This window comes from Impatiens glandulifera, chromosome 7, assembly GCF_907164915.1.
Source record: "Impatiens glandulifera chromosome 7, dImpGla2.1, whole genome shotgun sequence".
NCBI classification, from domain to species: Eukaryota; Viridiplantae; Streptophyta; class Magnoliopsida; order Ericales; family Balsaminaceae; genus Impatiens; species Impatiens glandulifera.
Genome location: NC_061868.1, coordinates 39,310,852 through 39,317,335, shown reverse-complemented (window position 1 = coordinate 39,317,335; position 6,484 = coordinate 39,310,852). Strand labels below are relative to the sequence as shown.

Sequence of the window (6,484 nt, the reverse complement as noted above, 5' to 3'; positions counted from 1 at the left end):
AAAATGTCTTATTTTTCATTTCATATAATTGCTGATTTTAAAATTTAACAGCCTTAACTATATATATATTAAGAGAAATGATTAGGTGAGGGAATTTGGTGAGGGAATTTGGTGAGGGAATGACTTGCCATAATCTTATTCGCTGAAAAAATCAAATAATTTTTCTCTTTTCTCTCTTTCCTCCCACTTTTACATTTTTCAACCAATGAGGTGATGCCAAGTCATTCCCTCACAAAATTCCCTCACAAAATTCCCTCTCTCTATCACTGCTCATATATTAATTATATTTAATTTTCTAATTTTGTAAATTTAATTTTATTATACTTATTTTTGAATCCCACCCAATTACTTATCGATCCCGGTTATATTTGATGGTTTTGTAAAAAATAAATATTAGGTTATTTGGTTTCAATTGGTTAAATTATTATATTAAGAATTTAAAATTTAAATTTTATAAAAAAAAAATAAATGTCTTTTATTAAGATGATTAGAACCGTAATAATATAATAAATGATAAAATTTAGGTCTTGCAGATTTAAAAAAATGGTAAGGTTATAAGAAGATAAACAAATATTTATAAGAAACAATCATAACTGGAAAATTGAAATGCTCTCTTGATCAGTCTCATTTGAAAAAATAAGTAGGGAATTATACAAATGAAGGATAAGAAAATAGTTTTTTAAACAGTCGCATGAAATTTTTTATTTATTTGTTTTTTTTTTAAATATAGTTTTCCACATTTATATATGAAATGATATTTATAAATTGATTTTGTACTTCACGACTCCCCTTTCTAGAGATCTCCAACATATACAATAACGATTTTGAACTCATGCTAACTGTCGCAATTCAATTCTGAACGATCAAACTTTATTATGTTCAATATCTCGCGACTTCAAGAAAACCCAATTATTCGGAAAAGTTGAACAGAATAAGGTTCGTCTGTTCAGGGTTCAAGATTAAATCGTAGTGAGGGGGTGAAATGATTTATTTATTTTATTCTAAATATATTTTATATGGATGTTAAAAATTAACTAAAAATATGTAATGTAAAAGTAAAAACACAGTTTCTAAGAATAAAACTTTAAATGGTTAAGCTATTTATAATGAAGTATCATATGACTACAATTTTAGTTTGAGCTTTATGTAACATACTTCAAAAGTGGATACATATTTAATTAAACTGATTCAAGTTTAAACTTTCAAATAATAAATACTTTTTTTTGTTGTTGCTAGTATGTATTGTATATGAGATTAACAGTTTTTAGTCACAACAACAAAAAAAAATAGGGAATTATAGTGATGAAGGTTAAGGAAATGGAAGGACTATCTTTTTTTATATATAAAATGAGAATTCACTTATTTTTAACTTGTACCTCTTAAATCTTATATTTATCAAACAAACCAATAATAAAGGAAAAAGAAAGTTCAAAAAAGTCATTTGTGATTTTTTTTTCATGGGAGTATCTATGGTCAATAGTTTTGAATTGTAAAAAAAATAAGGAGGGAATTATACAAATGAAGGATAAGAAAATAGTATGTGATTGTATGAGAAAAATTAAGACTTAAAACTTAAATGTTTTAAGAGTTGTATACTAGGAAGAGCATGTCAATATAATTTCAATCTATATGAAATCACTTATTTTTTTCAAGGAAATTAGAATAGTTCGGAATCTCCGGAAACTGTAAGAACATGGAAAACTCATCGTCTAATTCGTGTCGAAGGACACAAAATCCGGATATTGATCAGCTGACTTCTCGTATTCAATTTAAGGAATCGAAGCCAAAATTGACCAAAAAATGTCTCTACTTTCTTTAAAAATTTCAACATTTGTTTAGATTCAAATTCAGATCCAAACTTTGACTAAATTGACCCCCATAAATTGTTTCATCAAATTATCAATTACTAAGGATATTTTGTCATTTGACCCAAATAGTCTATCTTCTCATTAAACAGTTTTATTTATTTTATTTCAATATAACTCCACATTAAAATGCAGATTTTTAACTAGTGTATAATTATTGAGGAGTATATTTTTATATATTCAAACTTATTCAAAATTAGTAAATAATTATCTTTGATTGATTAGTTATGTCTTGTTTGGGAAGATGATGTGTTCTTTCATGAAGCATGTCTTGAGGAACTCATCAAAGTCTCAATTTGGCATGTAGGTTTTTCCTTTTGCCAAGAATGAAGAAGAAGACCAGTCGAATTGTAACTTGTTTATATAATAAACATGCCGAGTAAAGATGGGATTATTCCAAATCAATATAATCAATCATTTTATCAATTAAAACATTAAAACACGGTAATCTTTTATAAAAAAAAAATAATAATTTAAAATAAAATAAATATATATTATAATTCAAATAATTTTTTTTATTATAAAAAACAAGAATTCTATTTTTTTTAACTTAATAAAAATTGAATAAACAAACATCAAATAGATTATTATTATTATTTTCTTTTATTTAAGTAGTACATTTTTAGTTATTTAAAATATAGTATGGTTAGTCCCATTTATTATATTTAAAAAACTATAATATTCAAAATGAAATTATTATTAAACAATTACTCCAATTTGAAAATAGGATGCTCTGATTTTTTTATTGCTTTGAAACATGTTTCTTTTATCTATCAAATAGGGTGTTTTCATGGAAAATGCATCAAATTGGAATTTGATAACTCCTAATCCAAATAACTAGGAATTTGTTCATTTAGGGGCTAAATTCTAAGGATGTTTGATTCAGTTTATTCTTATAATCAAACAAGCACTAAACTCTTACATCCAAAAATTTGTACAAGATCCTCAAACAACCCCAACTACCTACGAAATGTCCAAGATAAAATTATTCCAAAATGTCCTAAAAAAACAAAAAAAAAATATATTATTCCAAAATGTCGTAAAACAAAAAAATATTTGACAGCTGTGGGATTTGAACCCACGCCCTTTCGGACCAGAGCCTAAATCTGGCGCCTTAGACCGCTCGGCCAAACTGTCTTATGTGATATAATAGATATTTTATATTTATATTTCATTAATCTTGATCAAATGTTGAGGATAAAAAATTGGTTTAATTAGCGATTTAAGTAAAAATTGGTTTAATTGGGTTCTTCGAATAATTGAAATATCTAAAAATGAACTAATTAAAATAAATGTTTAATAATTAGTTTGTAATATCAATTATTTAAGAGGGATATAAACAAAAACACAATACAAAACTATGAGCTCCTTTAAGTATTTTAAGTAAAATACTAATATCATAATAGAGGCACTTGGCCTTCTGGACCGAGCTTTGGGAAAGCGTGAGCTAGATGTTGAAAATTGATAAACCCAATATATTTGGTCGCATCATTCAATATTTTTTCGTTTCTCTCGCATAGTTTATATTTTTATAAATACTTAACCACAATGATAGTGATAAGACTGAAATCTCAAATTCAATTTTCAGTATTCATATCCTAATTTAAATGAGGTCATATAAATTATCGCTACATTTTCATACTGACATAGATCATCTTTCATTGACTATTTTTCATCATGATCCATATAAGTATTTTTTTTGGAAAACAGTTTAACACCCATATAAGTATTTTCAAATAGGCTCAATGTTGATGACATATGGTTGGTGAAAGACAGTCTTTTGACACCTTTTTTGAAAGTGTCTCTCCAAAGTCTGTATCGTATTCCCAATTTATCGAAAGAAACAAGCAAGTTTCACACGATTGCGCCATTGCTTATACGGTCTTGTTGGCCCAACATAAGTCTTACTTCGATTCGATAACAACCTGTTATAGAAGTATCATCCTTTAGATTAGTAAAGAAGGAAACAGGGCACCAAAAGTTCATAAGACAGTGATTGCCTGAAACGTTCAAACTTCTCCTATTTACAGATGTACTAGATAGATGAAGGAAGGGGGGCAAAATTCTAACATTAACCAATTCTTCCATGTATTAATTTGAGCTTATCTAAAGCGGTTGAAACTCTTACTTCATATATATTATCAGTTCAATATACTCATCAGAAAATAAATTTGAAAACATTAATTAACTGAAAACTCTAATGGACCTGTCTGAAGTTCAAATAATCTAGGGGAGGTTTAAAATTAATCTAGTTTGAAGTTCAAATTCTCAAATTAATTTTGTTTATTATTTAAAACTCAATTATTTTTAAATTTTTTTTTATTAATATAATAACTTATTATCAATTAAATATATTTTAAATTTAATTATTTATATTAATTTTACCGGTTTTGGTTATATGGGTTCCGATCGGTACATGTCAGTTAACAGTTAAGTTAAACTACAATTTAATTTTTTTAAATTAAATATTAAACTTATTAAATAATTTTTTTTTTTAAAATTCTTGTTTGTGCCTACCTTTTATGTGCTATTTTCCATTTTTATCTATTTATAATATATTATATTATTGTTATAATATAATATATTATAATAATATTTTATAGATATATTTAGAAATATATTATATTATTCTAAAAATATAATATATATTTTTTCCAAAAAAACAATATAATATATTTTAAAAAAAATTATATTTTTATACTAATAATCATATTAGATTTATTTTAAACAATTTTATACAAATTATAATTTAAAATTTAAAAATAACCAATATATATTATTAAATATTATTTATAATATATCTAATATTTATATAAATATATAAATATAAATATATGATTAAATTATTACCGTTTTATCGGTTCAACTACTAAAAAAATAGTTTTTTTCGTCCTTTTAAGTGTTTTTATAGATTAATACAACCATAGTTAAACTAGTTTTTTCTATTTTACTTCTAACTTTACAACATTCAATGTCCACCCTGAAATTTTCACATAATAATATGATAATATAATTGTATTAAAAAATCTTTGACCATCATTTTGTTTTTACGTCATTCCTCTATCTGTTGGATAAAATTATAATTTATATTTACTATTTTATTTAATAAATAACAAATAGGCCAAAAGAATTTTACGTCGTTCCTCTATCTGTTGGATAAAATTATAATTTATATTTAGTATTTTATTTAATAAAACACAAGTAGGCCCAAAAGAAAGGCCCAACCCTAATTTTATTTACTTGTTTTTTCCGCCGCCCCGTCCTTACTTCTTCTTCCTTCTTCTATTTATTCTGTTTTATCAAAATTGGAATGAACCAGTTCTGATCTCTATTCATCTTTTTATTCTCGTTATGCGAAGATTCAAATACCGTGTTAGCTTAACTTCTTCTAAAGAAGTTTACGTCTAAGATGGTTTATATAGAACTTCAAGCTTTGGTGTATGAGGTATTCAGCGATCTCAAATCTATTTCAGATTTTATGTTAATCTCTTATCATCATTTTTGCATTAGCTAACTTGATTAATTTGTTCTTTGTTCATCAATGTAGTCAACACAAGTGAATGACTTGATTCAAATGCAACCTGCACTCCCTTTCGTAAGTCATGATTTGTCTTCGTCATGATTTGTCTTCGTTTAATCTGTTTTAATTTGCATGTTTTCTATAAGTTTTTCTTCTTTTTTGATTGATATGAATGATTTTGTTGATTTGCAGACCTTACCCATGAGAAAAGGACCGAGGACTCCTAGACCTATGGTGCCTATGCCTTGGCCGCGACCCCAAATTGTTTACATATACATGAGAAAAGAGGTTATAAGAAGAATATACTATTTTAATATTGTTATAAATTTAACTAGTTGAACCGTGATGATCTATCTAGCTTAATTAATGTTTTCTTTTATTGTGGAGCAGCAAGTATCAACTTCAATTAACGGGGAAATTGAAAGGTAGATTGAAAGCCCAAGGTCAATTATATTATTATTTGTTTTTATTGTCATGGTCACATGGTCACACGTACGCATTTTGCTAGAAAAACAAAATGGATACAACTAATTATTTCTTTATCATGTAATCTGAAATTGTAGGGGCGTGAAAAGGGAAGGTTGTTGATGTACCAAGTTTGTTAGAGGAGAGGATCACTGAAATTCTGGAAAGTTTAGGAGACGAATTCCCGATCTTTATCAAGGAAAAATGTCGTTTCTGAAAATAAACGGTTAAGTTAGAATGAAATAAGATTTTAGAACTAGTGAGAAATTGTGTAATGTTGATTAATGTAATTGTAACCCAATGAATAAAATTAATTTAGATAAATGTGTTCTTTATGCATTTTGTTTTTTTGATTTTATTGTTGATATATTGGATTTAGTGTACTTGTATTTGACAATCCTTCACAATAAAAAAAAATGTAAATGAAAAGTTATGGTCATTCATTATGGTAAGTGGTAAAGAGATTACAAGATAATTGTTTCTGATTTTCATATAATTTCAAATATTAAAATATTTTTGACTTATTTTTGTTGAAAAACAATACGTTGATAAATGTTGGATACACTCATTTCATACCAAATTGTAAACTAAAATAAGAAGAGGAGTAAAAAAAATACATAACAAAAAATGAAAA

At 25.8% G+C, this 6,484-nt stretch overlaps 1 non-coding gene across 1 annotated transcript; it reads right to left on the bottom strand.

The window, feature by feature from the left end:
* Positions 1-2,922: 2,922 nt before the first annotated feature.
* On the bottom strand, positions 2,923-3,002 carry TRNAL-UAG. Its single transcript has one exon. It is a non-coding gene; the product is annotated as a tRNA-Leu (tRNA).
* Positions 3,003-6,484: the final 3,482 nt, after the last annotated feature.